The sequence below is a fragment of the Eschrichtius robustus genome, chromosome 3 (assembly GCF_028021215.1).
Source record: "Eschrichtius robustus isolate mEscRob2 chromosome 3, mEscRob2.pri, whole genome shotgun sequence".
NCBI lineage: Eukaryota > Metazoa > Chordata > Mammalia > Artiodactyla > Eschrichtiidae > Eschrichtius > Eschrichtius robustus.
This window is the reverse complement of record NC_090826.1, coordinates 58,746,652-58,759,240: the sequence shown is the minus strand read 5'-3', so window position 1 is coordinate 58,759,240 and position 12,589 is coordinate 58,746,652. Positions and strand designations below refer to the sequence as shown.

General features: G+C 45.2%; 1 protein-coding gene across 5 annotated transcripts in view; it reads left to right on the top strand.

The window, feature by feature from the left end:
• GNG12 (G protein subunit gamma 12) overlaps positions 1–12,589 on the top strand; it is a 126,947-nt gene that overhangs the window by 59,093 nt on the left and 55,265 nt on the right. The window lies entirely within an intron of this gene.

Here is a 12,589-nt window from a genome sequence, read left to right as displayed (position 1 = left end):
ACTTTTATATGTAAGAAGTTGTTCTCACTGTTTTGTTCAAGAAAGAAGAACATTTAGTAGCTGGTTTGCTTATAAATGCCAAACTGTAGCATATATGAAAGTAAGCTATATAACTAAACCAAATGGCTTTCCATTTTTTTAGGCTTCACCTCATTTCCTTGTTAAGTTTTGAGTAAGTGATTTTGCCACTAGATTAGGAGAGTTTATATATTATTTTTACAAGTCCTGTGGAAACATGCAAGCATAGATATATTTAGCTAGATGCTCTAAATTCACATCAATTTATTTTGTGCTCTTGCAATAAAGATGCATGGTGGGCACCTTCCTGGCATCCAAGGAGGTCTTGGAGGGGGCCATGGAGGAGAAGACAGGGCCAGACTATAACAAGATGACCCAAACTGGAGATCGGGGCTTGGTCAGGAGGGTGGCGAGCTGGCCGGGGCGGAGCAGGGATTCCTGACAGGGAGGTTTTCTCCTCTCACAGGGCAACACCTGCACTCCATTGAGCAGTTCGTCCCTTGGGTCCTCTTGGAGCAGTGGGCAGTCCTGAGCGACAGAGCTCCTATCCCCTTGCTTCCTACTGACCAGGTGCCCGTGCTGCACCAAATACCAGGTTTGCGAAGAATGATGATGACATCATTATTTGTTGGGCTGATTCTGAAGTTTGTGTCACTCATGCCTGGACACCTTCGGTGAGGAATGATCCAGGTGAGCAGGAAACCTGTTCATAGGTTGGGTCTGACTTACTCACCCCTGCAGACAGACAGTTCAGCAGTAATCTTCCTTGATGTGGAAACTTGAAATGTGGCTGGGAAGCCAGAAAGAAGGGAGGGACGGGTAGGGGACCAAGCAGTGGGGCCACTTGAGTTGGTGGGTCAGCAAGTATGTACGGAGCATCTGCCATGCGTGCGGGCAGGATGAAGAGGGAGCGGAACCGAACCTCCTGCCTTCTTCCTTGCCCAGCTCCATAGCCCGCTTCTTGAGGCAGGGACTGAACCAACGCACGTGACCTTAGAGAAACCCCCCATTGCCATTTTGTGGATAAGGCTCACGAGAGCCCCCTGCCCGCCACACGTGCTCAACTCCAGGGCCCACGAAGGAGCTGATGGCGGTTATGAAGTTTAAGCCTCAGGATCTCTCATTGGCAAGGACCCCTTCTGATGTCCTATAGCTCATTCCTAATTTTGCATTCCTTTTTTAAAGAGGCCCCCAAATTGTATAAGGCTCAGGAGCCACAAAAAACTGGATCTGTCCCCGGACCTGGGAGAACTAGCACACGCTCCGGGTCTTTCCCTCCACCCCATTTTGCCTTCACCAAGACGCTAAAACTCCAATTTGCTTCTTAACTCAGGAACAGGCTTTGGCCCTGTGTGTGTGTGTGTGTGTGTGTGTGTGTCCTCTGCTGCGGCTTGACCCAGCTAGACCTGAGTTCCCACCCAGAGCTCCTAACCCTGTGAGTGAGGGGGAGGGAGGCCCAGCCAAGAATTGCTGTCTGGGCTTCTTCCTGGCTACCAGACACCCTCCCCCGGGGTGGAAAGGTCCCACCGTTCCTGCAGGAAAGCAGGGCGGGTGCTCTCAGCCCTCCCGTGGCTTTGTGGTTGCTGGGAGGGAGGCCCTGCAAAGGAGCCGGGCAGGAGGGAGCCAGCCCTGTGCAAGGCATCAGCTGGCTAAAATAGGCCTGGTGGAAAATTCTCCTTTAAGAAAAAAAAAAAAAAAAAAAAGTAATATCCTTGAAACTGTATCAGCTTTGGCAAAACCATAACTCTGATCTCAAGTTTTGGGAGAATGGGCCTGCCAACCTACAGGGCTGTGCCGATCACGTGTGCTGGCTTGCTGTCAGCCATAATCATGTCCCTTCCCTCTCCTGCCTCACAGGGCTGGAGTGCTTTGCTAATCAGTCAGGATTAAATGTCCTGAGAAGAAGGGAAAGGAGGGGAAAGGCCCTTTTTGTCTGTGAATGTCTTTTCTACCACTATGCAAAAGGATACCCAAGTTTGAAAATAATTTTCTCTTTCAGTCAAATGCTGGCCAACTTCACCCCCTGGTGGAGAAGTAGAGAACTGTGTAAAATGAGCCATCAGGCATCATTGTCATGACTGATAATCTGGAAATTCTCAGCCTGTAATGAGTTAGGACAGGGAAAGGGGCTGGGTGTATAAGGTTTTTGGGTTTGGGGGTGGGTTTTTTGCCTTGAAACAGTTATTCTAAACTTAGGGTTAGATTTTTTTTTAATATCTGTAAAGAGTAAAATGGTTAAAATGCCACTAGGTTTAAGGCTCACACCTATTAAACTGCAGTGGACTTTTTTGCCAAAGCTCTGCCACCAGTGCTAGTTATGGCCAATCCTTACCAGTCTGTAGGCTTCTTTTACTCCTTGAGATTGTGGCAGAGACATAGAACCAACCAGAAAATAGGAATTTCAGCCACCAACTGGATATCTATTAGTGATCCTGACTTTCAGACTCCAGCTCACCACTGCCCACGTTGAAGTCTTTTGCTTTAGTGCTGCTAGTTTAAATTATTTGCCTTAGTTCATTTACACTTACTGCTCACAGCTTCCAGAAAGTCAGATTTGGGCTAACTAGGTGATAGCTATTTCACTACTATTTCCTACATATTTTTAAAAGGAAAATGCAAAACAGAAGGATAATGGTTGAAATATAAAAACCTTCCCATGTATGTCATCTTCTGTTGAAATATGATTTTATCCTGACACCTTTATCAATCTTTTGTTAATTACTCAACTGCTTTTAATTACCAGAACTGACCTGATTGTTTAGCTTCTGTTGTGTCTTCAATAATAAGAGCCTTCCTAATAGAAATCTCATCTGCTATCTTTCGTTCACCACGTGGTAGTCCGTGTCCCTCGTGAATGTTTATCATCTCCATTGTCCTGGATCTCCATCCCCCAAGTGGAGGATACAATCGTAGTGTTTATATTAGTAATGCTTTTAATAGTTTTTTTTTTGTTTGTTTTTTTAACCTTTCTCTGCTCTCAGAAACCCTTAGGTGCACTTCAGATTTGAGAGCCTGGCATTGTAAGAGTCTGTTTGTTACTCATACATCAGATTAATTGCCTTGAGGCTGTTTTTCCTCAAAAGAAAGATGTGAAAGAAAGTGAATGCGCACACACCTTGTAGGTTATTGTAATTGTTTTCAATATTTAATAGAGTTTTCTAATGATTATTGATCATATTTTTATATATATTGTCTAATTTTTTATCTCACGAAATTTTTATGTAAGGAAAACAAGTTTTTGATGGTATCATCTGTTTGCTTTTTCCCCAAGTGTATGGAAACCAGTTGCCCTAAGCACTAAATAGGCATTATTTGGGGAGGGGGGTGGTATATTTCTCCCAGGATTAGTTCCTGGGAGAATCCTCTAGTTTCTTGCCTTTTGACTCACTCTTGACACAACCCAGAGGAGGGAATGGGCCTGGGGAGCTGGACTTGCTGCTGGCCCAGCCTCAGGCCACAGCACACACTGGTTGCTTTTCTTTCCTTGCTCATGGCTGCAGCCACCACTCCAGTTAACACACACACACACACACACACACACACACACACACACACACACACACACACACACACACACACACACACACACACACACACACACACACACACACACACACACACACACACACACCCCTTTCCCTCTTCCTGGCCATCTGTCCCCTTTCCACTGTTGAAACCGGCCATTAATCTAATGTTGAGACAGCCTGACTCATTAATGATTCCTTGATGTCCAGGTAACTGCAAGGCTGAGCCACATCAGAATGGTTGGTAAGTTCCCTCTAATTTCTGGGCATTTTCAAGCTTTCATTATTATTCACAAATGGCCGCACCCTGAAGTTCAGACTCTGCTGACCAAGATGAACAGGAAGGAAAAGGGCACACTTTAGAAATGCATATTTGGGCTTGGTCCATCTGGGGGTTCATGTTTTTGGTAAAGGGCAGGTTTTGCAGACATTGTGAGGATAGTCGTGATAAGTATTATGGGATGGAACTGGAGAGGCTCCCTTTTTCCTCTGTGCGTCCCAGCTGCAGCCATACCGCCTCTGTGTCTGTCTCAGAGCCCCAGGCTCTTGCCTGCCCCACCTGGAGCGCCCCCTCTCATTATTTGATAACTGGGGTATTTCGTAGCCCTTAGAATAATCTGTATTACCGTGTTTATTTCTTTACACGAGATGTCAGCACCTAGAAGAATACTGGCACAAAGCAGACACTCAGAAGATTTCTTGAATGAATGACGGAACACACAAACAAAAGAATGAACAAGTGAACAAACGAACACATGTATTCAGGATCCATCATGAGAGGAGCAGTGCTGTTTGTAACCATACTTTAAGACAAAGTTTATTGAAACAGCAGTGCAATATTATTTTTTGTCTCCCTAAATTAAAATATATCGTATAATATGCCAGTGTGCAAGGCCGGTTATCAGTTGTGGGACTGCACATTGACAGGACCATCTTAGAAAAAGTTGTTAATATCATATCCTTAAATATAGAAGTGAATGGAGAAAGGCCAAGAGATAGTTGGTAGGTAGAAAGAGAAAGAGCTTCATTTTGCAATTATAGCAAAATTATAAAAGAGCCCAAGATTCTGCAATCAGGAAATGCCTATGTAAAATGGAATCTTACTGAAATCATTAAAAATTATGTGTATTCACTTCTATGGGCTAGAAGTGCAAAACCTGAATCTGATCAGGAAGAAACAGCTGACAAACCCAAACTGAGGAGCATTCTACAACATAACTGGACCTTTACTCTTAGAAATATCAATTCCGTGAAATATCAATACAAAGACTTAGGAACTGTCCCAGATTAAAAGAGACTAAAGAGATAAGACAGTTGAATGCCGCGTAGAATTTTGGATTTTCTTTTGCTGTAAAGGACATTATTGGGAGAATTGCCGAAATCTGAGTAAGGTTGCAGATTGGATAACAGCAGTATATTAACTGTAGTGAGGTTGTTTAAGAGAACTCCTTATTTGTAGAAAATACACACTGAAGTATTTAGGGGTAAAACACATCATCTCTCTCTCTTCCGCCCTGCCCACCCCGCCCTCAGAGGGGGAGTGCAGGGAGATTAAAGTAAATATAATACAATGTTGACATTTGAGGAATCCAAATCTGGGTGAAAGGGTATCAGAGAATTCTTTGTACTATTCCTGCAGCTTTTCTCTAGGTCTGAAATTATGTCAAAATAAAAGTTTTAAAACAGGATGCTTATGAAGAGATTATAATCACTTTAGGAAATGCCACTGCTGAAAAGCAGCAAAACATAAAATTGTATAATAGAGTGTGATTTCAGCTACTTTAAAAACTCATAGAGAAAAGATAAGGAAATACAGCAACATGTTAACTTTCGTTATCTTGTATCCATGTTAATTTATCTCACACGTTTTTCTCTAAGTAGCACGTATTTCTTGAAAAATAAGGAGGAAACAAAACTTCTCAAGAAAGATGATGGCTAACTCCCAAAGAAAGAAGACCTGAGTGGATCTTGTTCTTTGTGTCTTTACCACCATGCGCTTCATTCTGGTAGAAGGATGCCATATATGTATGAATGTACACACATACTTTTTTAAACTTTTGTTTTTCTTTAATGACATTTCAAAGGAAATCCTATATTGGGCAGGAGCTGAAACGAAATGACCTCTTAAGCCTCGTCCAGCCCTGGAATTCCTTGCTCTACTTTCCAGTTCTTTGCAAGTCAGTACCTCTGCAGTCCAGACAGGGTGCTGGGTACTGAGTGCGTAAGGATGGGTCAGCCACCCAGTACATATTCTGTGTTCACAGTCCACAGACAGACAAACCAGTGATTTCGATCTAGTGCTAGGTACTGTGGGAGCATAGCAGCTCTTATGATGGGCGGACCTGGCTTGCGGCAGGGGTGGTGGTTGGGCAAGGCAGGCATGGATCTCTAGACCTAGAAAGTTAAGTGAGATTTTGCCATTCGGAGAAGGGTAGCAGAGCATTGCAGGCTGAACATCTCAGTGTATCTAGCGTTTGTCCTCACTCTGGCCCACTGGAGTGTCACTCTGGAGACCCTGGCCAGGGAGGTGAGGGTTTTACAAAACTGGGAAGCTCCAGGTCCCACAGGGTCTGCTTTCCCAGGTTTAGGAGGACGTGGTCCTGCTGCAGAAAGCAGGAGGAGCTCCCTGTGGCTCTGGAGCAAGGCCCCCCATGAACCCAATGCCTCCATTTGCAGAATCACTGTGGGAGTTTGCCTGATCGCTCCCACCACGGATACAGCATAGATACACCAGGGAGGACAGAATAAAGGTGATGGCAATACCATGTTGGAGAGTTTGCTGATCTCTGATGTACTCAGTGGAACTGCTGGAACGTGCTTTATTCATTTGGTATCAGAAATAAAGCCAAGGGGTCGGTCTGCCTGCACGTGGCCTCGCAGGCTCTGCAACTGTTTTTGGAGTCCCAGAGTTACCCCGAAAACAATGTTGCTGTTGAGAAGTGTGCTCCTTATTTTCCTGGGCAGTAACTGCTCTTTGAACCATCGTTTGCTTGGGCCCATTTTCCATTCTAGTCCTCAGAGCCTGAGGACACCAGTACATAAGTATTTTTAATCCACCATGTAACTAGATCAGAGACAAAATAGTGGTTAAGAATCCTACACCTGGTTTGCGTTGGAAGCTTCTCTCCATTTATCTTGGAACCTTTTTTTTTTTTTTTTTTAACCATTTTAGAGCATGATTTTTTTTACTCAGGTATTATTTCCATTTTAAACATATCTCATAGTTTGGAAAAAGGATTGCACGAGCTGATATTAATTCAGGATGTAACATATAGTAAGCATTTGATAACTACCAGTTATTATTAATAAGCATTGATTAGCACTATGTATGAAGAGAAAGCCCTAGATTCTTGGTTAAGTGACGTGGTTTCTAGTCTAAGCTCTACCCCAAAAGTCCTAGAAGTAAAAAGAAACAGCTGGAAGGAGGCCTTAGAAATTTTTTAGCATCTAGTCCAACAACCTCATTTTCAGAAACTTAGAAAGGTTTATCAATCATAGCTTACATGTTCTCCCACTCATTTTTTTTTTTTAAATAAATCTATTTTTATTTTTGGCTGCGTTGGGTCTTTGTTGCTGTGCTTGGGCTTTCTCTAGTTGCGGCGAGCGGGGGCTACTCTTCGTTGCGGTGCGCGGGCTTCTCATTGGGTGGCTTCTCTTGTTGTGGAGCACGGGCTGTAGGCGCATGGGCTTCAGTAGTTGTCTCCCACTCATTTTTAAAGCGAGAGTAATAATCACAGAATAAGTCCTTGATTTATATTAACTAGTGTTGTCATGTTGATTCCCAGTTTTATTATCTTCCTCTCTTGTTGGACTATGAAGATAGACTTGTCCTCCTTGCTTATTGTCATGTCCCCACCATCTGCCACAGCAATGGGCATGTAGTAGGTGCTCAGCCGATCTCTGTTGAATGATTGAAGGAAGCATCTTGCTGAGGGTGGAATTTAGGCAAGTCTGAATCAGAACCATGTCCTAACTCTAGGGTGTAGGTTTTCCACACTGTTCGTGTTGGCTTCCTTCTCCCTTTAACTTTAGGCAACGTGCTTCATTTCTCTTTCTTCACCTTGGATTTGATCCGTCAGGTCCCTCCTGCCTTTTGGGAAGACCTATGGTTGTGTGCTTGAATGGCCACTAGGTGGCAGGGTTGGACAAAGAAAAAAAAAAAGGACCGATTGCCCTACCAAGAGAATAATGGGAGTGATCTTATACCCTCATAGCCTTGGATGAGTTGGGGGGACTTACCTTGAGAGGGAGGCAGGTATCCCAGGGTTTGTGTGCATGGATTTAGGTTAGCTTTGCTCCCACCAGCAGACCTCAGACACCCTGAAGCTTCCCCTGGGCCCTTGTTTCAGCAATGTCATGCGTATAACACGCTCAGCACTTTGCCAGGGTAGAGGAAGAGCTCTGTAAGGTTAGCAGCTATGAGTCTACTTCTGGTGTTTGATACCACAGAACACCACTTTTCTGTTCCCTGCCAAGCCAAGTGGACAGGCCTTAGAAGCATTTGCAGGAGAAGCACGTGTGCCTTGCTCCCTGTTTTACAAAGCCAGAATTTTAAATAGCTGCTTAAAGGGAAAAGTGGATGGCATGTCAGTATCAGGTTAAAGGGAAGTTTAGAATATTTGGAGGGACATCAGAACTCCTGAGAAAATCACTGTGGAGCTTACTCAATACAAAGCACAGTGTTTTGCGCATAACTGGCTGGAAGGGGGTGATGGGGGGATAGTCACAAAATGTCCTTTGCTCAAATTGTTCAAAGAAAGAATTTCTTTGTTGCATGGACTGTGATTGAGATCTGGGTGTCTTATTTTTATAATAATTTGGGGAAGATCTTCTAGGAATAGCAATGACTAGCATTCATTACACAACTTACTATGTACAAACTACTATGCTAAACACGATATATTCATTATTCTGTTTAATCCTTACAACAGCCCTATGAGGTAGGTTTGGTTATTATGACCATTTTATAGATGAGGAAATTGAGGTGCAAAAAGAGTATAATAAGAATAGCCAACAGGTATTGAGTACTTACTTACTAGAGGCCAGGAGTTACTCTAAGTGCTTTAAGTATCATCTTTACAACCATCCTATAAGGTAGATGCTATTATTACCTTCATTTTACAGATAAGGAAACAGGCACAGAGAGGTTATGTAACCTTGTCAAGGTCACACAGGGAGTGAGTGGAAGTCAGAACACAAACCCTGGCCCACTTGATTCCAGAGTTGTTTGTTTGTTTGTTTACCCCTGTACTATGCTGTCACCCACAATGCTTTGTATGCAGTAGGAACGTGATAAGTGTTTATTGAATTGAGTAGTTCTCAGACTATAATTGGCCAACACAGAGAAGCCTCCCTAAGGAAGAACTATACAGGTCTTCACACTCCCACTCAAAACCACACCAGCCTCCATTAGTATTATGGGATACATATGCAGCTCCATGAGCTGGATTTTGCTCCTGACTCTTTGTTGGTAGATACTCTTTCATTGGAACAGTGAGGAAAAGGCTGTCATTGTGGCAAATGTTTCCAGGAAACACTTCCACAGGGAGCATCTCAGCGCATTTTATCTGCTTCACGCTTTTCTGGCAGGTGCTTCTTGGGCTTGTTTGTTCTGGTAGAGTGGTGTCTGGCAGCATCTCTTTAGCCTCAAAAAGCCAAGGCCGGAGGGTTGCAGGGTGTCAAGCCAGCCCTGGAGGTTGTACTGTCGGTGTGTGCACCCAAGCAACCCTCGGACAGGCCCACTCCCTGGTCCTGACGCCTGGCCGGTGCCAGGGGACGTGAGCAGCTGAGGGGACCCGCTGCCTCTGTTAGTGAGCTGACCGCTGAGACCGGCCAATATTTTTGGTCGTCACGGTGCCAATGAGGTCTGAGGAAGGAAAGCAGGACCCAGGCCTCATAAATCATTCTGTGGTTATAATAATTCAGTCCCAGGGCTTTGCTTGCTTGTTTTTTATGTGTCACTGCAACAGGAAACCCAAAAGGAGTTAGACTAAAACCTCCCCCTCAGACCTGTGACTCTGAGCACGGAGGCTTGTTTTTGGAACCCTCCGTCCGCTGCCGCTGCCGCTTCTCTGTAAGTGAACTGTGCCGTCTTGAATCTTCCTCAGAGCTTCTCAGCATCTCTGTGGGCGTGTGCGAACTACAGGCCCCGGGTTCAACCTTCTCGAGGAAAGCAATGATTTCTGTCTGAATATTTCTCCCTTGAAATAGGAGATGTTTTTTCACTGTAACCAAAAGTATGCATGTCAGAGGAGACACAGGGAGAGTTTGGAGCTGTTGGAGGGGGAGGTGGTAGTCCATAGAGCAAATTCCCCGAGCAGGCAGAGGTGGAAGGTTGAGGGCACAGGTAGAAGGGCTCCCATTTGTCACTGCTCCTTCGGCCGCATGACTTGTCACCTTCTGGCCGTGCTGGTCTTGTACTCACCTTCCCAGGATGCAGTTGGAAGTGGGTGGATGTCTGCTGTGTGTCATTAACAAAGCTACTAGACACTTTCAAGGCAGAAGAGGTGGAAGTGAGAGGCCGAAGGTGATGCTGGGCTCAAGTGGGTATTTTCCTGTCTCCTGTCTGGAGCAGTGCTTCCTGCCTGTTCTCTCGTAATGGCTCACCTAGAATCGCCATACCGTGGTAGGGAGGAAGATGGCCCCAGCTCGAGGCTCTGGACAGCCAGGCCCTGCCTGGCCGCCTGGGGCTGGTGCCCACCTGAACCTTAACCAGGGGGACTGGTTGAGAGGCTGAGCTAGAGAATCGTCAACCTCCAAGTGCAGATTACCCCTGTGCTCAGTTATCCAGGACCCTTCATTTACCAAACCCTTTTGCTGCCCAAAGTTGGAAGTTCAAGGCAGGTGTTTGATTTTAGAGATTCTGAGGTCCAGCCCCTTCATGGGACTTTTAAAAAAACTGAGGGTCAAAGAGGCTTGAGCTGGGTCACTGTGTTGGGACCAGAATCGTCCCTGCGGTGCAGGTAACCATGGGATAGGTGTGAATGAAGAGGCATGATGTCACACACGCACGGGCACGTGTGCACACATGTACATCCATATAGACACATACACACAAGCCAGGTTCAACAGGGCTACTCTGCTTCCTTTAAAGTATCGGGTTCTCATAGTTCATTCTAACAAAGAGTTTTACAACCAGGGAGAAATTTTAAACCACTAGGCTGTGCCATGTTGCCTCCAACTCAAACCCATTCCCTGTCCTGAACTCAAAAGATGGGAGGCTTGGTGTCCAGAGCTCTCACCCTTTGGGCAACGTCCACAGCACCACGAGCTCTTAAAAGACCCATGCCTGATGTCATTTGTCACCAGCCTGTTTCCAGCCTGAGAGGAGACCTCTGTTATTCCGTAGTAAATTACTGCAGCAGCCTCCCAACTGGTCTCCCGGAGTCCAGCCTTGCCTCTTGCACCCCATAATGTAGCCAGAATGGGCTTGTTATAAACTACAAGCCTGATCATGCTACTCCTTTGTCCTCCTTTCTTTGTGCCCCTTTGATTAACTAGCTCCCCCGCTGCATTCAGATGCAGCATAAATGTTCCTCTGGGGGGCCTCCCCGACTCACCAAGTCTGGCCTGGGCATCCCTGTGTACCCTCTACCTAACCTCTTATAAAACTGACCACACTGGAAGCTGTCTGTTTTTCTCCACCCACCCTGCAGGTGCAAAGCCTCTTAGGACAGTGGGCCTGTCTTATCTGTGGTTGTGACCCCAGGGCCTGGCACAAACAAGATGGGCATTCAGTGCGCACTCAGCAGGCACGTCTGCTGCTTGAACTTTAGTTTTTGCTTCATTCTCCAATGCCTGGCTCTGCTTGTTGTTTAAAGCCTTAGCATCTTGGTGGTATCAAGGCTCTCATATAAACAAACAACAACTTAACCACTAGTGATGTCCCAGGACCAGGATGTATTTTGCACAGTTTGTTCATAATTACTGTTCATCATTATGAGCCTAGGACACTATAAAAGTCTTAAGTGCCCTCGACTCATCAGAGGCAAATTATTCATTTAGCAAACATTTTGAGTGTCTACCTTGCACTAAGCATGTGCTCGGCACTATGAGGTGTATAAGGACGGATGAGCTAGGTTCTGCCTCCTGGAGTTGACCATAGAACTTTTATATTTTTGTTGAACATTTGAAAAACATAAGCAAAAACAAAACAAATTAAGCCCCTGAAGAAGGTGAGACCCATTTGAAGGGTATTGGCACCTCACAGTATGAGGCCCAGAAGACAGTGCTTCCTCTTCATTCAAGCACAGGAGTGCGATAACCAAGCCTGCCTTTGGGGGCTACAAGGATATATCAGATGCAAACATGGCCTTTAAAAAGCCCATGGTCTCACAGGAGAAACAAGATTTTTACCTAAGTGCCTCTAAGACAAAATAGAAAGTGAAAATGCCCTAAGAAGCTGTATCTGTTTGGGCTACAAGTAATAGAAAATCCAACTCAAAAGGGCCTAAACCAAAAGGGGATTTAGTATCTCATCTAAAAAAAAAATGTCCAGATGTAGGCTGTCCCCAGTGGACCAATTTAGTGCTCATTGACAACACCAAGTTCTATCTATATGTCAACCTCAAAGCATCAGCTAGCTCTCCTCATGGTACCGAAAGGCTGCAGGCATCCCATCCTCTCACACCAGTTCCAAGGCAGATAAAGAATGGTTTCTTATGCATCCCTGTTTAAGAATGAAGAGACCTTTCAAAAGCCACCAACCAACTTCCCCTTATGTCTTCTTGGCCAGAACTGAGACATGCTCACCCCTAAATTCATCCCTGACAAATAGGATGGGGTCATTTCCGTGCCCTAGCCTAGACCCATCTCGATTTGCCCTTATCAGATGAGGAAATGGTGCCTTCGTTCTGCCGCGAGGAGGACAGGGGAGATGGCTACTGAGGGGCAGGCTAGAGTGCCTGCCACAGAGGGAATGATAAAGTAGCTCATGTTGTTAAGAGGAAAACAAGGTGCGCTCTCGGTGGATAAGACCCCACAGGGATGCTCCTACAGGCGCTGTGGAAGCACATCAGCAAGGCTTCCTGGAGGAAGCGACATCTACG